The sequence below is a fragment of the Castor canadensis genome, chromosome 9 (genome assembly GCF_047511655.1).
Source record: "Castor canadensis chromosome 9, mCasCan1.hap1v2, whole genome shotgun sequence".
Taxonomy (NCBI): domain Eukaryota; kingdom Metazoa; phylum Chordata; class Mammalia; order Rodentia; family Castoridae; genus Castor; species Castor canadensis.
The window spans coordinates 98,743,149-98,765,506 of NC_133394.1; the positions used below are offsets into that span (position 1 = coordinate 98,743,149).

A 22,358-nucleotide genomic window follows, 5' to 3' on the forward strand; every position below is an offset into this window, starting at 1 on the left:
TTGATTGGAGATGCTGTGTGTGCAGTTTTGCTTTTTTATTGTTTAAAATAATCAGTCACTGCAGGCTAAAATTGAAGTGTGGTAGATTTTATAAAATATTATATATATGTATCTTTATTATTTTTGTTTTTAATCTATTTTACTTATTTATGTCATTAACATTTTATTGTTGTACAGGGGATACATTGTGATATTACAAAAGTGCTCTTAAAATATCTTGGCAAGATTCACCCCTCCCATCATTCTGTTTATCCCCTTTCATAGAAAAATTTCAACAGATCTCATTATTCATACATGAGTACATAATATTTTCACCATATTCCCCTCCTTCACCCTTTCCTTATGTCATCCCCCCTCCCACTGGTATCAACCCCCAGGAAGGACCTGTTTTACCTCCCTGTCTTCTGTTTTTGAAAAAGGAGACATTTGTTTAAAATATCTATACAGAGAGTTTCATTGTGTATGTATTATATTTTTACATTTGTATCATTTTGACATAACATCTATGTATAAAAAACAATGTTTGGTACAATCTCTCAATTAATCATTACATTTACAGTATTATTGTCTCCAATAAGTTCAAATAGGGCTATAGAGCTAGTATTCACCCCAAGATCTTTCCAACTCCTGAACAGAAACCAGAAAATGTATGCAAAGACCTAGGTATTAGTAAATCAGTATTATAAAAAATAATAATTGATTTTATGTTAAACTATATAGCTCAGGAAAGGAGTTAAGAAACTTATATTCTATAGGCATTCGAGACATTAATAAAGGGTTTTAATCAAGGAGCTATGTCACTTTAGGTCATATGGAGGATAAATGTGAGGTAGTAACTGGAAGTGAAAGCCAAATAGGAGGTAGTTGCTGTATTGTAAATTAAAAAATAAGGGCTTCAAGTGAGGTAGTGGTAATAGAACACAGAGGCAGGTGTGTTTCTAAAAAATATTGAGGGCAAACATCTCGTAGGAAAGTGATTGATGGGATGTACAATGGGGTAAACTGGAGCCAAGAGTAATTCCCAAGTTCCTGGACTGGTTGAATATGCAAATGTGAGTGTTATTAATCTAGATAAGACAGTAGCAAAGTTGGATTTGGGAAGAAAAGTGACTTCAGTTTTAAATATTTAAAATTTTCAGAACTCTTGAGACCTTCATGGAAATTGTCAGAAAGTAGCTAAATATGTAAGCCTCTGTCAGGTTGTGGTATTGATTCTTACATGTGTTTTTCAGCATAAACAGAGTGCTTAAAACTTGGATGTCCATGGATACAATAAAGGAGAATTTACAGAATGTATTAGAAGAAGCCTGAAGTTAAATGTGAAGTTTGTCACATGTAGGTGTGGTACTGATTTATCTTTCTGTTTTGTATGAACTTCAGTTATTATTTTTCCCTGAGAACTTATCTCTTTACTTTTTATTCTTTGCCATGCTTTTTCTTTATGCTATTTATCCCACATCTTCACTTTGTTTACCTAGTTCTACTTAGAGTATAAATTCTGTAAGAATAGCTATTTCACCTGAGAATTTTCATGTACTAAATATTAATTACCTCCGATGATATAGAACCCAGGGGCTCCATGACAGTGGAAGAGGGGACTAGAGGATCCAGGAAAAGTGTTATGTCATGCACATCCCATTAGTCAGAACTCAGTCATGTATTCCCAATATAGCTGCTAGGGAACTGGAAATTACTTGAAAAGAGAAAAGACTATTTTAAATACATAGTATTTTCTGTGCCTCTGCTAAATATCACTATCTTTTCATATTGGGATAGAACTACTATTGAAATTATGCATAATACTAGGACAGTGAACACCACACCGTCTATTATGGTTTACAAATAAACTATTCCCTAAAAAGTCTCATGTGTTGAAGGCTTCATCCTTAGCTGGTGGCACTATTAAGAGATGAGTGAATCACAAGGGTTCTAACCTCATCGTGGATAGTCCCATTGATGAATTCATAGATTAATGAGCTAGTCAAAGGTGGGACTAAATTGGAGAAATGCCTCTGAAGAACATTCTGTACTTGCTGAACAACAATACTAGTCAGAGAGAGACTTGACATATGTCATTGTGGGCATGCCTTTGAAGGTTATATCTCTCTCCCCCCACTGCTTTCTTTCTTGATCTCTCTGCTTCCTGGCTGCTATAAGGTGAGCAGTTCTTCACTAGCCCTTTCTGCCTTGATGCTCTGCCTTACCACAGGCTCAGAAATAACAGAATCAGCTACCATGGTTTGAAAACTCTGAAACAGAAAGACAAAAGTAAACACTTCCTTCAAGTTGATTTCTCACAAGTATTTTGTCATAACAAAAGAAAGCTGACTGAGATACCTTTGTTTTGGTAGAGACTTAACAGAAACTCAGTATATCCCAGACCCTCTTACCTAGACTTAGCCCTGGATTCTGTAGCTTCTCACCTGATTTGGCAAGGTCTTCAAATGATCTTCCTACTTTTCTGCACCACAAGAACAAGGGCCCTTTTCTCTTCCCAATCTCACACACATGCTGTTCCCTTATTAGAAATTTCTCTTATTGACAAAATTAACTCTTGCTCACTTTTGAGGAAAACAATCTTGCCAATTTATTGATACACCTCTGCTTCATAGTACTTTTAGCCACTGAAACATTTCAGCTGATTGGTATAGTACACTAGCACTTAGCTCCTCTATATACTTTTTTTAATTTATTTTTTGAATTGTTGTGCTGAGTGGGGGGTGCATTGTGGCACTTAAAAAAGTTCTTGCAATATATTAACTGCATAAGGACCTCATTTTTTTCATCATTAGATTCCCCAATGTCTGCCAGACATTAAATTATAGTATTTGCTAAATATTTTAAATTATTAATTTATTTTGCTTTTAAGCCTTGGTGCTTTATGACAGTATAATGTGAGTATAGTGAAAGCAACAGCAAAACCCACTTTTATAAAACAAACAAACAAAAAACCCCTCAAGGACTTGCTATACATTTTGCACCTAACTCTCTGATGTATTTTGATACAATGAAGAATGTGGCTCCTACAGCTGTTACTCTTAATTTTATTAGAAATGCTGATCTTTGCACAAGTTACAAGGATGAGACTGAATTTATTAATAGTAAATGAGGCATGGATAGTCAGAATCTCCTAAACATTATTGGATTTTCAGAAACGTTTTCTTCTGGACCTTTTTTACCCCAGCAAGATTTGATAGATCTGTTCTATATTCCATCAGAGAACAGATTAGTTTAACATAAGGAGATATTTTAGGAGCACAAAGTCTGTAACTAATTAGATGAATTACCAATCACAAAGCTTGTAACTAATGGAATGAATTACAAACCAGGTCAATCTTAACGAGTCAGGGGCTGGACGGAATGGAGACATTTAGCAAGTCACTAAACTTTTACATGGTTGATTTAATAAGTTCTCCTTACCTATTATGTTGCAAAATACTGAAAGCCCTTTGTCATTTTGATAGTTTTTAATGTACTGGAGGAAAAAAAGAAAACAGGACAAAATATTTAGGAACTTGATTTGGAATAAGAAGTCTTGAGTTTTAGTACCAGACTGCTAATTACATTCATGTCCTGCATAGTGATGTTTGAGTCAATGAGGGAACACTTACAGTATGGAGGTCCCCTAAGGCTGTATTGCCCACTGGTGTTGTAACTGTGTTGGTTGGTGTAAGATACTGTGTGATGTTTGCTCAGTGACAAAATTAACTAAGAATGCCTTTCTCAGAACTATCCCCATCATTAATTACTGCAGGAGTATTTATTACAGAAGGGACAAGCTGGGTGTAACTGGAAAGAAGAAAGAAAAGCCAAGCCAACTGTAAAGGTGAGATTTGGTTTAATAAACCTATAAAAATGGCCATTAACAAACTACAAAAATATTAGCATTAGCTACTTTGAAAAGCTAACCTATAGTGAAAGCAATTAGATGATGAATCAAATTTTTAAAAATTTTGAGTTAGGTTTTCCTCTAAGATTGCTCTATAGTCTAAAGGGTTATTTGCAAGTGGCAGTAGAGGATGATGGGATTTCAGGACTACCACAGGGAGTTATATTTTCTGTGTTATGAGACTGAGTTACTTTGAATAACTTTATATCTTTTATGAAATCCTCATGTTATGAAATGAATTGTTAAGCAGCTTGTACTATAACCTTTTAAAATAAAAAGCATTTGAATGATTTAGGGTAAAGGTGAAATTGAGAAAACCTGAAAACTCAGGAAGATAAGAAATTGCACTTCAAAAAAGATGGTATGTGTTAAATTCTCTGGGTTTCTAAAAGGGACTGGTTCTAGGACTCCAGGAAAATTCCAAAGTCTGCAGAAGCTCAAGTCACGTATGTGAAATGGCCTAGTATTAAGCATATAACCTACTCATATCCTTCTGTATACTTTAAATCATATTTAGATTACTTATAATAGCAAATATAAGGCGAATTTTGTGTAGATACCATATTGGTTAGGGAATAATGATAAGGAAAAATGTCTGTACATATTTCTACTCAGAAGTGTTTAAGTCTGCTAATGCAGAACCCACAGATGACAGTCAACTCTATATCTCCTCATTCAAAACACTTTTGACTTTAATCCTTGGAGAGAAGTGCAGTGACTGACACGGGGCCTCAGGAATCCTTATAACTGAGCTTGTTAGGTAAACTCTGTTTTTCTCTAGAATTTCAGGGAAAAAAAATCACCACTTAGTTTGTGCTAAAGTGGAGGATAGGCATGTTTTAGAGGAGGACTTTGGGGTATATTGCAAACTCTTCTGCTTCTATTGGTAGCTACAAAATCCAAAAGTGTCTTATTTATAGCCCTGCTGAAAGTATAATGCCATCAGATCATCTCATATTAGAGTTTTTAAAATGTTTATTAGAGCAAGATACCCATATCTCAGGCTTGTTTCTTTTATCTTGTACCTTTTGCCATCTATTTCCTCTGCTAAACCTTGTCTTATTCCACAAATACATTTTCTCTGACTCTTGTGGCCTGTTGCACAAAATTTAGATAGAGTGATTTACCAGTACATGCTGTGATTTACAGAAGGAAAATTGCAACCAGGCCATGCCTGGTTTTACAGGTAAGAAGGCTTGTGCTGTCATGGGACTTATTTTAAGTTTCCACTGGAGTGAATTGACATCACTGTGGTTGACATTTTCCTGACTCCCAGTCTAATAACTTTTATCACATATCCCCAAAATTCTTTGCCTGAGTAAATGTAATCAGTACACAAATGAAATGTACAAGTGTTATTTATGTATGAACAACATTTATGGAAATAATTGTATGTAAGACCTGGTTGGTGTTTATACTTTATCTTCTTCTACTAACTCATAACATATATACTGTGATTTGATGTTGCTGATATAGAGTAATAATAATACTATGAAAATAGTAACTTAGTTTTAATTTGATTGATGCTACCCTTTGTTTAAAATCCAGTTTCTCAAAAATGGATAACAAGCAGGTTGTCTTCAGGAAAGAGTGGATGGTCAGGGTGTCCGTCTCTTCTGGAGCATTGCTGAGCAGTGGTCTCAGGTAGAGTCATTTGAGACCCGACTCGATGACCTTCTGCTCTCCACCTATCCCAAATCTGGTAGGCCCTGTCAATCATTTGTCCTAGATGGTTAGAGAATGATCCATTAAGTATGAATCTACTGGAGATTACTAGTCAGGTCCAATCTGAGTTCTTTAAATATTTGTCAAAGTAACACTGCGGTGGTTGCTGGAACACATTTGTATTAACTTAGACATAGTTGATTCCTATTCTAAAATACTACAACAGAATCACGACAATAGCTGAGGGAAAAAATTAATGCGATTGTCTTGTTTTTCATTTAAAATTCAAATCAAATTATTAATATTGCATACATATATGTGTGACTTTTATGCATATTTTTATGAGTTTCTTGAAGCAGAATCTCACTATGTAGAAAAAGCTGGCATGGGACTTGTGATTCTCCTACTTCAACCTCACAAGTGCTGGCATTACAGATGTGGGCCACTATGCCTGACAGGGCCTGCATATTCTAGAACACAGGGTCTGTGTAGTCTAGAACATACATATTAGAAATGTGTATTAACTATGTCAAATTTCCACATATACTATTATATCTTAATATGTATAGAAGGAATATATGTATATATATACATTTTGGTATCTAAATATTTTGTTTATAAAATGAAACAGTTAAATCAGTATACAATCTCAGAAAGGAATTTAAGAGAGCTCAATAAGAAGCAACAACTTTATTTCTCTAGCTCTATGACAGTCTTCTGATTCACCCAATCATAGATGTACAGAGAGATAGCAGCAAGAGTAGTCTCTTTCAGTTAATTATCCAGTCATATTACTTCTAATTAATCAATTATATTAATTGATATAATTGATTAATTATTAATCAATTATAATGATTAATCAATAATCAATTCTAATTATTACCTACTCTAAAATCAACTTTGCCTAACAGTCCAAACTCATTCCTTAAAGAAAGAAGTTTGTAATAGATATCCTGATTCCTGACCTTCTTTTTGGATGACAACTATCAAAATTATTGTACAGTAATGTGTAACAGTCCTGGGAAGAAAACCCTGAGCTTGAAATATTTGAATCTGCTACAATCACAAACACCAAATGTCAACAGAAGGCTCCACCTGCAAATAAATAAATGCATAATACAGACATTGCAGATACAAACAACAAATCTGATTGAGCAAAACATCTTTCTTTGTTTTACTACCTTACATTTCTCTCTGAGAAGCTCACTAAAACTCAAATTGTTTGAAACAATCCTTGTTGAGATTGTCCTTTAGAGAAACGAAGCAGGAACTGAGAAGTACAGGCTCTTCTGCTTTTGCTATTTTGAGATATGTGTGATATATTCAGAAGTAGAAAGTCATTAAGATAATTTCTGCAAGGTACAAATTATACAAAAAGTTCATTTATAATGATACTTTTAATGCCTATTAGTTTTCTGCTGTAGTAAAAACTAATTGGCTACACATAGCACATCGGCATGATCCTTGGTAGGTTTTGTCAGTGTTGCTGTTGTTGCCCTCACAAACTATTAGCAACATGTATTAAAGTTATTAATATATCAATGCCTTGTTAATTTTGCTATAAGCAATCCAAATTAATCATCTCCTTTCTTTAACTGAAGCCTTTTCAAAAATAGTGAAAAACTTTTTAAATACAAAGCATAAAAAAATAGATAAATTGGTATTTTTTTCAATGAAATTTCTGGGCCATGATTTGAACCACTCATTGGTAGGAGATGAAATGTTTTTATAATATATGTTGGAATTTAGGATTTAACTGTCTCTCAATGAATCATTACTTAAGCATAAACCAGGTCAGGGAGTGAACAATCCAAAGGTAGTATTGATAGATGTCTTGATGGGGTATGGAAGATTGCCTAGACTTAAGGACAAGAAAGAGTAAAAGGGTCACAAAAAATGAAGGTACTCTATTGTCTGGAACCAATCCAAAGGTGCATACATATATACACTATTCTTCAAAAATGTCTGTAACAATTAAGTAATTGATTAAATTTAATTTCCACTCATTATTATTCGATTTAGGGACTGATGTACTTTCTATGCAAGAATGAATATAGAATACTTAAACCTGTTGAAATCACCATAAGAAGGTGACTAAGGTAGAATGGCAAAAAATGGAGGTGTTGAAGCAATTTGGGACATAATACATATGTTCATGGAAATGTCATAATAAAACTCAATAAACAGAAATGTCTTTTAAAAACAGGTCCTCTCTGGGGGTTGGTACCAATGCGGGGTGGGGGGGGGCGGGGAGGATATAAGCAAAGGGTGAAGGAGGACAAATCTGGTGGAAATATGATGTACTCAAAATGGAAAAATGAGACTTGTTAAAACCATTCTAAAAAGGGGGAGAGAAGGATAAATGAGAATGTCGTAGTGGATGAATTTAACTAATGTATATTGCAAGCACTTTTGTAAATGACAAAATGTACACTCAGTACAATAATAATACAACAATTATAAAATTAAATTAAAACCAAAAACAATAAAAATAGCAGTAAATAAATAAATAAAAATAAATATTGCATTAACTTCCATTTCTAAAAATAACAAAAAATAGAAAAACAGTGAGAATTGTTAGGAAGATAATTTTCTTCTGTGTCTTATAATTCTTTACTACTTCCCAACAACCTGATAATTGAGTGCCAATTAAGTGAACAATATCTTCATATGTTTTATATCCATTTCTCAAAGGATTGGTCAGATTCATTGCTGTAAAGGTCAGAGTGAATCAAATCACTCCCTTACATCAGAATCTATTGTCTTTTATTTGTATACGGCACACTGATCACCACATGCGAAGTCTCAAAGTTCTCTGTTTCACTTTTCACACCTTCCACCAAATGTTGAACATTTGTATATGATCTCAATGCCAAGATCTAACAATATTTTTGATATTAATAATAATTGTATGAGCTCATAATATCATCTAAGTTGGCTACTTAGCCTACTCATTTTATCCAGGAGGGTATGCTATCATTATTTGCATATTATTCCTTTAATTACCCTTGTTTCACTTACTTTTCTAGTCTTATTTGTGTCATTATTTTAAATAAAATTTACACATACATACAATACATATGTTTTTGTTCCACATAAATAAGGCTGTCTCCTGGGAAAGAGGAGAAAGGAAGTAGAAATTAAAAACACATTATTATTTAGATATTACATAACTTCTCTACCTCAATTGACCTCTTTACACTCTTTTCAAAGCAAAGTTTCATTTCTTCCATTTTACCCCCTTAGGGACAACCTGGATCAGTGAAATGGTAGACTTGATCTATAACAATGGGGATGCAGAGAAATGTAAATAAGATGTGATATACAAGCGAGTGCCCTTCATGAAACTTATAATTCCTGGACCATCAAATGATATTTCCTCTGGGGTTCCTTTTCACTATAGGAGTCAATCTGTCTTTGTTCTTAAGATGTGTAAAGAAGTCATGATGAAAATGATGCAGAAAGGGCCTGGACAGCTGAATCATAAGTGTCTTATGATAGACTAGTCAGAAATTGGCTATGTCATTAACATATTATACTTCTTCTCTAGCCAAAGATAACATCTGGATAAGAGGAAATTTTTGATATAGTACAATTTTCTTACTATATGGGAGCCTTCAAGATTTAAATAGTGTACCATCATTATACAGAGAGAATTCAATGTTTGATCCAACATAGAATTGTTTATATTACTAGTGAGCTAATATTTACAAACTTAAAGAAAAAATTATTGGTTTTATATTATTAAAATTTTAAAATAGCACTCACAACCCATGCGAGCTTGTCCTATTGACCTAACTGACACCCCCTCATCCCTCTCCCCACCCCACCCAAAGCAATTGCAAGAGGTTTTTTAGTTCTGCTTCATATAGGTATGTGAAGTCCATCAACAATATAATGTTACCTTAATCTCCTTCCTTCACTAGTACCACGCCACACACACACACACAAACACACACACACACACACACTCACACACACTCACACTGTGCCTATTTTACAGTACTATTTTTTGTAATTAATATTTAAGTTGATGCAGAAAGGAGAAAAGATAGAAGACAAACATGCAGAAAGCTGGGGTCAGGTATGTTGGGTGCTTGGATGGAGATGCACAACAGCCTCATTACTTCTTTTTACTTCTCTTCTTTTACTTTGATTCTTTTCTCTATTATTAAAAACCTTTCTCTTTTCTATTCTTTAAAGTCTTGGTCCTTAGACTCGCAGACACACAACACCCAGCAGCAGCAGCAACAGCAACAGCCTCAGCAGCCTGCAGCAGCCATCCCTCACAAACAGACAACCATGTCCTCCTTCAGGGAGTCTTATACACAGTGGCAAACAAGGAGGTGGAGCAACAGTTAGAGGGGAGGCATGACATTGTAACAAAAGAAACCTGTGATCCCTACTCTCTGAGCATAGCATAAACATTTTAGGAAAAGCAGCCATGCTGTGTTTTGCCCTTCTGCAGCTAGGGCCATGCCAAACTCAGCCTGCAGATTATTGGGCCTGGCTGTGCTGCAAGTTCTCATAGGCTTCTCATACTCCACTCCCCACAAATAGCCATGATCTTTATGGCATAATTTGATTGTAGAATTTGAATATGAGAGATCTGGAAAAAGATTTTGAAATTCTGTGGTTTAAGTTTCCATATTGTAAATGAGAAATAAAAAGAAAATGAAGGAAAAATCTGGAAATCCTAATTCAAACTACTGCTGTTTTTGCTCTATCAAGGTTTTATATTTGTTGATCTTTATAGACACTTATGAAGATAATTATCTTAGTCTACTCATAAGCAACAAAACAGCCTAAATAACAAGGATTTCCATTTTTCTTAATCTCATTGATGATTTCACTAATATATAAAGTTGTAAAGCCATACAGCCATATACCTATTTTAAGCTGTAAAATAGAATTAGTGATTAGAAAGTCTTAGCTTACATTGTGAAAACACACCTACCTGTTCAACTTCTCCCTTCTTCATTTTGGAAGAATGATTGCAAGGTAACAAATTTTAAAGAAAAATAATCCTTCTTTTTACCAATTATGAAGAACAAAAGATGACTCTTGAATAACTTATTGCAAAAATAACATGGCCACTATATCCCAAGGATCAAAATAAGAAGATAACACTAATAATGTATACAGAGTTTTTACTTCATGCCTAAGTACCAGAAAGGACACTATCAGGCTTTCTGTCATTCTAAATTAATTCATCTACAGTTCAACTACTTTTAAAGAACTGATATTTAAATAATAACAGAGCTGATTTTCATGCTTCACCATAATTATAAATTATAAGTTTGGATTGATAATCATGTAAAATTCTGTGAATGAATCCATGAATATTTCCAATTATATATAATTAATAAATTTCAAAGATATTTAATATAATTAATTTAATACAATTAATTGTAATATAATTAAATATACCTAAATACGTAAATATATTTTAATATAACAGATTTTAATTATATATAATCACAGATTCACTTCAGGCTTCTGTTTCAATAAACTTTTTGATACAAATAACATTCAAGAAGAAAAGTGCACAAATCCTAAGCATACAGCTTGATGAATTTTCACATAGGGAGTATAGTCTTGAAACCAGCATGCAAATCAAAAAATCTAAAACTCCAGCATTCCCAAAACTCAGTTCATGCACACTTCCAGTCAGTAATATTGTCTTCATGTTCAAAGATTGCCTTCCTGAACATTTTCACCATGTCAAGTTGCCTGATTTCCTGTCACTATAAAGTAGATAATACTGTTGAATATTACTCTTACTTCATTCACCATAATATGTGTGAATGCTATTTCCATTGCATGTTTTCCATATGTAGGATTGTGTTTCACGAAATGACAGCAAAAACAGCACATTAGACATACAGACTCTAAGGCTTCACTCAGATTTACTGCATCATAAATTATGGGAATGGTGCCTGGAAATCTGAGTTTTAACATGAGCTCACATGAATTTGGTTCATGTTAAAGTTAGAGAACAGATATTGTAAAGCATTATGCACATGTGACTATTCCAAACTTACTTATGTGTAGTGCTATTGACAGACAATTGAGTTGTTGCTTTTGTCAGTAATTGAAATATTACCACTATATACATTCTTATATGTTTTATTGCATATACACACACTGATTTCAATTGGTTACATATCATGGGGTAGAATTGTTGGATCTTTGGATATGCATTCATCCAACTTTAGTAGATATTTTCAAATAGTTTTTTAAAGCATATGCACCAATTTATACTAATTTTATCTAAAATATCTAATTTTAGCCATACAACTGTACATTTGGAAGCATCTGTGCCTTTACTTTGTATACATTGTGTTTTCCTAATGACTAATTAGGTAAAATCTTTTTATATAGTTTGTTGACCATTTAAAAATATTCTTTTCTGAGTTATCTATTCTTGCCTTTTACTTCTTTTCATATAGGGATTTCTAATCTTTTCATTATTCAGATAGAAATTCTCCATGTATTCTGCACACAATTCCTTTGATGGGATAGTTGCATTTCTTTATATCTTAACCCACTATTTTTTCTTTCTTATTTATTTTTTTCATAATATCATTTAAAGAAGTCCTTAATTTTGAAGTAGGTCAGTGTGTCAGTATTTTCCTTTATAGTTTGGAATCATTGTGTTTGTTAAAAAATATCCCAATGTCATGCAGATATTATCCCATTTGTTTACCTCTAAAGGCTTTACTGTTTTAATTATGACATTTAGATATAAATATCTATAACATAAATAGCGATGTTCTTTTAAAAATATTTTGGTAAAATAGTCATATTGTCTTTTGTGCATACATGAGTAGGCACACATTATTTTTAAAATATTTGTTCCTAGTATATAAAAATAAAATTTATTTTTATACTTTTATCTTTCTCCTGAAACCTTGCTAAATACTCTTTAGGACTCTAAGCTGTCTTTGTAAATTCCACTCAATTTTCTATATAGTTGTTCATGTTGACAGCAAATAAAAATATTACACCTTCCTTTTTCTCAATCTGGACACATTTTACTTCTTTTTCTTGACTTGCTGAGAAGATAGAACCCTTAGTATATTGCTGAACAAGAGCGCATAGAAAAAACATCTTGTCTTGCTCTTAACTTTAGGGAAAATTCATACAATAGCTCACTATTAAAAATGTGTTGATGTCCTGCCTGATTTTGTTGATGTTGCTTCTCAGATTGAAGAAATCCCCTTTCTGTTAGGTTTGAATATGAACTCTTTTCCCAAAAGGTCCATGTATTGAAAGTTTGGTCTCCAACTTGTGGCACTATTAAGAAGTGATTGATACTAAAAGCCCTAACTTCGTCAATGAGTTAATCCATTGATGATTTCAGACTGAATTCACTATTAAGAATTATCTCAACTAGCAAAAACACTTGGTCCTTCCTATTATTGCTTATACTCTCTCTTCAACAAAATTAGAGATAAGGGCAAAATAGTTTCTGCTGGGTAGGGAGAGGGTGGAGGGGAGAGGGAGTGGGCGGGGGATAAGGGAGGGGGTGGGGGAAGGGGGGAGAAATGACCCAAACATTGCATGCTCATATGAGTAAAATAAAAATTAAAAAAAAAAAAAAAGAAAATACCCAACACACAAAAGTAAAAAGGAAAAAAAAGAAAAAGAACCAAACGGCTGTTGTTTTTCCTTTGAGAAGTTTATTGTATTTTTTCTGTTGTATACAAAAAGTATATAATGTTTATGAGTGTCTTCTTTTTTCCCTCCAAGTAAATTGAAGAAAGAGATAAGGAAGAAGGATGTGTGAATTACTATTTCAGTCCCAGTAGTATAAATCTATGGAAACCCCAGAAATGTGTGGTTTGCTGTTAGAAATGGGAGATATCATTAGGATGTACAGACAGAAGTTTATACTAAGGAAGCCAAAACAGACCTAGCTAAAAAAGTTATGGTTTATAGTTTATGTAGTTTATAGTTATAGTTATAGTTTACTTCTATCAAGAAGTAAATGAAAATGGTTGCTTTGTTCCCATAGCCTCTTGATATTGGAATAGGAAGTAACTGGAAGTGTTTATAGGTTTAGTGTTTTCCTTAAAATGTTACTTGAGATACAGAGTCACAATCATTAGAACTCTATGCTGTATTGTTTGAAAAACCCTTTCCAACCACTCCTTTCCTACCTTCATCCATGTTCCAGACTATGAAAACTACTCTCTCTGATTTGGGAATACAAATGTTCCCATTTCATTTACACCCTACTTTGGAGAGAAGGAACATCTTAAATGTACTTAGATTGAAGAAGGTTTCTTATTGTGTGCATTTCCTCTTAGAAATGTAGTCACTGTATGTATGGCTGAAATCTATGTGTTAAGAGGGATTGCTGGGAAAAATAGGTTTAGGAGATTTCAGTAGACTTGACTGAAAACCACATTCTCAAGATATGTGAAAAAGGTATTTCTATTCATAAATGTGTTTGAAATTTCTGCTTCAAACAGACTTAAAGGCTTCATGCATAAAATAAATTTTAATCCCACACCAGGCATAAATATTGTTATGTACCCATGATTATTTACATAAAAAAATTTAATCTTCTTTTAGCAGTATTGGAACTTCACCTCAAGGGACTTTTAATCTTTTCTTGCTCTAAATTTACCCAGTAATTGGTTTTTGAGTGAAAAATTGGGCAGTTTTTAAGCTTTAAAAAGTTTTACTTCATTATTAGTAGTTTTAATCACTAATACAGACAGTATTCTAAATTTATGATGTTACTTTCTTAATTTAATATTTATTTTAATGCTTATTTTACTTGGTTTTCCATTTTTAAGAGATGTCCTTTTTAAAAGTAAAGAGTAAGTAGTGGTATGAGAGATGAAAGATGGGGGTTGTTTTTGTATCAAAACAGTAAACACTTTTGAATTTACTATGTAAGGATGTTGACATAAATGCCAAGATCAGGAAGCACAAAGAAGAAAATAAGTATTTGGACAATGTAAGCAAAAGTTTAAAACTACTAAACCATAGAAAATGCTGACTCCCTTTTCACCCTACAGATGGTCTACATAGCACAGAATGCCAAAGATGTGGCTATATCTTACTTTTATTTCTACCAGATGACAAAAATGCATCCAGAGCTTGGCACCTGGGAGGAATTTCTGGATAAATTCATGACTGGGAATGGCGTGTCTAATCTGTCTTTTAATTATAGAGTTCTATGATGAATAGACTTTTTTTTCTAAGGAGATACAAAGGTTAAATATGAATCTCATGCTTGTTATAAAGTGAATACATACCCAGCACTCTACTAATATTTTAGGAAATTATGGAGAAAGCAGAAAACATTGCCATCTCCTCTTTTAATAATTTTGAGAGAATTTGTGACATACAGATTTCATTGTCTCTGGTTTTATCATTTCTTTAGCGATCTGTGGCTACTGCCAATTTATTTAAGTGCTCTCATCTCTTGCTCTTGGTGTATCTTACTGTTTTAATTTTATAGTTATTTCTTAGATTCTCTTTTCTTCAACATTCCTTCATATTTTATTCTATGAACTATAAAAATTCTCTAGTGAAAGTTTTGCCCTTTCTAGTCTATGCTTCTACTGGTACATTCTCTTTTACAGGAAAACTCATTCATACTCATGATAGCAAATCTACTAATAATTCTTATGTAAATTTTCTCCCATACAATCTCTCTTGGGGGCAAACATATTTCAATGGTATCTTGCATAGACTTAATACTGCCATTTCTTGGACAATTTTTTGTACATAGAATGTCAACTTCATCAGTATCATTACCAAATCCAAAATCTTTTTGGAACCAAATATGCTCTGCTTCCTCCATAGGCCTTTTTCAATTTCTCCATTTATGGGATTTTCTTTCCCTTTCTCAGTCTCCTAAGAACTCCCATACCACTTATTGTTTATGTTATTCTGTCTCTGCCACCTTGCATTTGTAGTTTTATTTTGTTACCTGGGGTTGACAGAATAAAGTAGCAGCAGCAACATAATTTATTTTTCATGCTACAAGTTCAAGACCAAGTGCAACATTGGTTGGTGTCTTCTGAAGTCCTTCTCTGTGGTTTGTATGTGACCAGTCTCTTTCCTGTATTTTTCCTTGGTCCTCTCTCCTGTGTATCTCTGTCCTAATTTCATTTTATTTTCCAGACACCAGTCATATGGGATTAAGGTTCATCCTCAGGACCTAATTTTAGTTTACTTCTGTCAAAATTTTCCCAATTTCCAAATACGGTTACATTCTGAGGTACTGGGGTTAGTATTTCAACATGAATTTTGGTATGACACAATTCAATTTATAATTGAAGTATTTTTTCCTTTCCATATAGATTGTAAATCTGGTGAGAAAAGTGATCTCTCACTGTCTCTTGCTTTAACTAATAGTAAATCAATGCTTATGTACTGATAATGGTGATATGGAACAATATTTAACAACTATTTGACTTTGTGTAAATACTTGTAATTTTTTAAACAAATATCTTTAAATTTAGTGACTTTTGGTTCCTGGTAGGACCATGTCAAGGACTGGTGGGAGAAAAGGAAAGATTACTGTATCCTTTACCTATTTTATGAAGACATGAAACAGGTAAGAGGCAACTGCAATTCTGCTTTATTTTTGGAAAGAAACCTAAAATTCATCTTTTTTACATCTTGTTTCCCTTTCCTATTGATCTAAAAATATGACTAATCTGATATTTTATCCATTGTGCCTTAAAAATAGATCTTGTTCTCATCTACTTTTTCCTATCACCACTGCTTTCCACTTAAGTTCAGGCATCCATTTTGACTTATATGGGCTCTCTCATCTTGCTTCTATTATCCACTTAGGGTGAATGGTCTTTCTGAAACCCAAAACCACTCCTGTCTTCAAATATCCTGTCCTTAGCAAAATATGAAATCATTAAAATAATTAATGAGTTTGATATTTTTTTGTGGTTCCGGGGTTTGAACTCAGGGCCTCCTGCTTGCTAGGCAGGTGCTCTATCACTTGAGCCATTCTACCAGACCTACAGTTTGACATTATATAATCCTTGTTAATTTCTCCAACATCTTCTTATGCCATAATTCTGTTTCTCACTGAGTAAGTCTACATGAAACTTTTCCAATTATTTTTAGATTAACCTTTTTTCATCATTAAGATATTTATCACATGAATTCTATGAGCCATGCTGGCATTCAAAACTGAAGTCTGTGGCAGGTAAAACTATGACTCTAGTTATTTGGATCAGTTTGCTCAGGGTCCAATAACTCTGACTTTGAAAATTGTAAAGCAGTTAGTAGCTTGTTTTATTACTACTGTCTGTTATTCTGCAAGTTAATTATATTTTTGAACAAGAAATACTAAATATTAACTCAATTATTTTCTTTTAACTTTTTTGAAGTAAATGTTAATCTTCCTTTCAGCAAGTGGTTTCCTGGAATAGCCAAAGAAAGGATATGTACTTCTTACTGCAAAAGGAAAAATTATCTTCTCTGCTATAATAGTAAACATAGAACTTTGTTAAATGCATTCCCTTCTTTGTAACAGAAATGATCCTTTTTCCTTCATTATTTTTAGGATCTAAACTGTGGAATTAAGAAGTTATTAACATTTCTAGAGAAAGATTTTCCAGAAAAAACTGTGAATAAAATCCTCTACCATAGCTCTTTCAATGTAATGAAGCAGAATCCTAGTGCAAATTACACCACTATGAAGAAAGAGGAGCTGGACGATTCTGTGTCTCCCTTCATGAGAAAAGGTGAGGACATAAGACACTAGTTTCAGTAGAGTTTGCTGGTTTCACCATGGAGTGGAGGTAGATGTATAAATGTGATATTGTAGGAAATTAGAGCAATTGAGTATGCTAGTGAGAGAAGCATTAAAAAAAAGAAAAGAAAGCAAGAGCCTCACAGAAAACAATTTGTGGCAAAGACATTGTACCTATACTATAAGCTAACATGAAACTTGTGGACTCTCATGAGAAATGTTTATTCAGCAGCCTGTGTATCAGTGACCATGAGGCCCTTCATTTGTCTGAATTATCAAGATATAATTCATTTTCTTTTAAAATTTACTATGCTGGAGTTTAACTCTTTGAAGTTGTTTGTATGATTTCTGTAAACAATTGCATTCTCATTATTGGACTCAATATACAACATCTTGCACAAAATAGGTCTTTAATAAGCATGTATTGAATTGTGAGAGAGAGAGAGAGAGTGAAAGAGAGAAAGAGAGAGATAGAGAATGAGAGGATATGTTGGTTGTATATATACTAGTCAAGTTTCTATAATGCAAACAACTCCAAGAAGCTCAGTGACTTCACTGTAACATTAATTTTTTAGTTAAGTGACATACTGATTGATGGAGGCTGGTCACTTGTGGCTCCTGCCACTTTTGTTTGTTTTTCTTGGTCTCAACTCCTTGTATTGTCTCTTTTTGTATCCCAAGCTGAAAGAGGTGTTCATATGTGTGACATGCCTAATATCCTGGTAGAGAGAACAGTTGAGAGAGCTGGTAGAAACTTGTAATTCATTTTAAAGCTTCTCTTTAGATACAGTATATGTCAAACATGTTCCAATTTTATTGGCCAAAGTAGATAAAAACTTAGGCTGAAAATATGAGGCAAGAAGGAATCAAATACATACCTTATGGGCAGGAATATAAAATCTTATAGTGAAGAAGGGACTAAATAATTATTAGCAAAAATAAAACCTAAGACAGGTTTGGGGAGAAAGGTGTTTTGCTGAGAGGCTAATAAGGAACTTAATTTTAACTATACTGCATTTTCTTAAATTCTAGAGGGTTTTTATTTTTAGAAGGTTGGGAAATACACCATGGGGATTTCAGATGTCAACTAAGTATGATTCTTAATCCCAGAGATGAGCATCTGGAGATACTTTTCTCCGTTGCAGCTAGGTAGTGTTATTGGCATCTAACTGCTGAAAATGCTGCTAAATGTCCTTTGATGCACTAGACAGGCCTCCTTTTCCCTAAAGATTGTCTGGATCTAAATATAGACATATATATATTCTATATGTATATATATGTATATATATATACATATAGAATATATATATACATGAATAAATAAAATGAGAACTTTGAGAAACCCTGAACCAGACTGACATACCTTAAAGTCCACAGGGGACTGGTTCTAGGAACCTCTCACATATTGAAAATCACATATGCTCAAGTCCCCTACATAAAATGATACAGTATTGTATGTGGCCTGTGTTCATCCTTCTGTACACTTAAATCATCTCTAGTAGACTTATGAGAACTAATACAATGTAAGTACCTATTCTCTGTATAATTTAGGGAATCATGATGAAAAAAATCTACATTTCCAGAACATTTTTCCCCAAGTATTTTTGTGATTTGTTGGATGCACAGATGCAGAACTCTGAAATGCAAGGGATTGATTATAGCTATTTTTGGCATGTTTTCTATATTTCTATTTTTCCTGAAAACTGTTTCCACAAAGATGGTTATCTTTTAATAAAATATTCGGTGCAAATGTCTTGTTGAACCACTCCACAAGCCCTTTTATGTGATGGGATTTTTTCAAGATCCTGTCCCACAGAACTATTTGCCCAAGCTGGCTTTGAACTACAATCCTCCTGATCTCTGCCTTCTGAGTAGCTAGCATTATAGGTGAGAACCACTGGCACCTACCTGGCTTTTATCCTTTCTTAATGATTTCTGATATTGTTCATATTTTCAAGACGCAGTAATCCTTTAGTAAAGACGTAGTTAACTACATTTATTCAATTTCCAATTTTACTTGACCATAAAACTTTTCTCATAAACTATCTTTAAAATGACTGAAAATTTCTCTCTATCTTTTGTTAACTAAGCTCTTAAAGCCAATGAATCAGGATTTTCAGATGTCAGAATTGTCTCTCAGGGACATTTCTTTAATTTACCTAGAGGATTATTATTATTTTTTCACATCATATTGGGAAAAAAAATCTATGGGTAGTTTTGAAAGACTAAGATGGCATAGAAATCTGAAATGGTCATGTGAGGTGAGGATTTGAGTTGAGGCACATGTCCTAATGTTAAAAGTTTAAAAATATAAAGCGTAGTAATTCACATTAAAGCTGCTATTAGAATGTGGATGGTAATCCACATTCTCCACTTGCATAGGAAGTGCAGACCAGAAGACCTGGAGTCAAAGGCCGGTCCAGGAAAAATTATCAAGACCCAATCCAAGACAACAAAAACACATATACAGAAACTAACAAACAAAAAATGTTATTAGAGAGAAACTTGGTGTTATTCTGAAGTTTTCCACTTTATATTTTCTTTTTAGGCATCTCAGGAGACTGGAAGAATCAATTTACTGTAGCCCAGTATGAGAAATTTGAGGAAGCTTATGCAAAGACAATGAAAGGCTGTACACTGACATTTCGATCAGAGATCTGAAAAATACCTTCTCCTTTTCCAAATGCTTTGTTAGAACCAAAATTAAAAAAAAAAACAAACAAAAAACCCATCCCTTAAAGGTATAGTGACCAAAAATTCTCTATGTGATTTTTTATGCAGATTTTTAAAATTCTATGTTTCTAATAGAATAATCAATTTTTAAAGTCTACATAGGAAAACCATATGGCTTCTATGATTTTTAACTACTAAAAATTAAAAGAATAACGCAGGGGTGAATATGATTGAGGTAAGTCATCTGCATGTATGGAAATGTCATGATGAAATCCCTTTGTACAAACGACATACGCAAATAAAAACACATAAAACTAAACCTCACAAATTGAAGTTTAAAATTTGTAGTTACTTGCTTCACTTAAAAAATTCAAAAGCTGGACCATTGGCCCTGTGGAGAAGATATAAGAATTTACAAATGGATGAATTATAGCTAAAGTTTCTCTTAATACAAATTTTGATTCATATTATATATGCTTAGAATGATATAAGATCAAAAGTTTTGCATAAGGTGTTCACTGAAATTTATTGCCCCAGAATGGACTTCTATAAATTAAATCTTGAATTTTTTTATCATAGTATCTTCCGGATACAGTTTGCATATTAATGATCTAAAATAATACCAAGAAAGTAACCAATTAATACATATTATCAAGTGTTGTTTGTATAGTGGTGTATTAGCTTCTGTCAGAGAGAAAAATTAATAGTTACCATTATATAAAACTAAATTTATTAAATATCTTCATTAAATAAGTAATTAGTCTTTGGGAAACAAGAAACAAGATATGGGTCTTGAATTCAAAAGCTTTAGTGCAGTGGAGTGTCTCAAGTGGTAAGAATGCCTGCCTATCAATCCTGAGGCCTCTGAGTTTGAAAGTTCAAACCCCAGTGCTGGCTCCCCCACCCCACCCTACCCTAAAAAAGAAACACGTTAAGTTTAGCTGGGAACAAAAGGAAAACACAGGGAAACTGTACCTTCTGTTCAATTTTTCTGTGAACTGAAAATTCCTCTAATCATATAGTCTGTTAAAAGAAAAAATAAAACCACAAAGGAATAATTATGACAGCATATGAATCATCCACAAACTAATAGCTGATATTTATTGAGAATTTATGTGCACCAGGTACTATACTGTACAACATATATGGCTAGTTCAGATGCATTAAACTTGAAAAGAATCGGCCAAGGCCAGTATTTCTTATGAATTCCATAGAATGTAAAGCAAGGAAAGTTAAATGATCCCATCATTTTTATTCTTCATATCACATATCAAAGTTATTTTGAATTTATGCTTCTGCCATCATTGATGTTTGCTCAAAATATTCTTACCAAAATTACCATCCTTCTGTCTACAACAGTAAATCAGATTTATATCATCTTTGAAAGGATCCTCATGTACAGTGACTTAAATTTCAGTCAGACCTCTTCTCTTTCTTCGGCTTTTGGATACGATCTGTGTTTTTGCTCTAGCATTACTCTCTCTAGCATTAACCAGTCCTCATTGAGGTATAGACTCTTTTATCTGAGACTCCATTTTGAACAATAAAGATAAATGAACTACTGACATGCAAAATATCTTGGATGTGTCTCCAGGGAATTATGTTGAATGAAAAAAGTGAACCCCAAAATGTAAAATACTGTATGATTGCATCCTTGAAATTATAAAATTGCTGAAATGCAGAATCAATTAATAGCTAAGGAAGGAACTGTAGAGAGAAGTAGATATAGCCAAAGTGGTAGAAACAGTTCATGTATTTTTTTAATTTTTAGAATTAGCATACAACATCTGTACAGGGGGATACATATTTGTCATATTTCATATGTGTTTACAATAAATCCTCGTTAAATTTACTTCATCATTTTCCTTCACCTCTTCTTGGCACAATTTCAACAGGTTTTATTCTCCTATTTTCATATATGAATACATGGAGTCTTGTGAACTTTTTCCTTTCCTGGCCTCAAACCATGATCCTCCCAATCTCTGCCTCCTAAGTAGCTAGAATTACATGCTTTCACTGACATCATGAATCTTGACAAATGGAATTTGCAAGCAAAAGTGTTGGTTTCTCTTTCTTTGTGACCAGAGTTACATTAATCCTTTGTAGTAACATTTAAAGAGGTTGGCTACCCAGTGAGGTGATACTTTAAAAGAAGACCTAATATTTACCATTGGCTCATTTCTTTGCTTGTTTTTGAAAAAGAGAAGAAAAACCTTAAAATTTTTTAAGGAAACCTAAAACTTAACACACTGACAGAATACATTCTGCAAGTATTCCAACTGCAGATGCCATACCAAAAGTGCCTTCCTTACTTGATCAGATTGACACATCTCCTGGCCTGTGGTATGCAATTAGTGTGCTAGCAAGTGCCCTTTTCTCCATGCT

The 22,358-nt window shown here is 33.3% G+C and overlaps 1 pseudogene; it reads left to right on the forward strand.

Annotated features, from left to right (window-relative positions):
• The first annotated feature begins 5,447 nt into the window (after window positions 1-5,447).
• Window positions 5,448-20,072, forward strand: LOC109681455 (sulfotransferase 1 family member D1-like; annotated as a pseudogene).
• The last annotated feature ends 2,286 nt before the right edge of the window (window positions 20,073-22,358 follow it).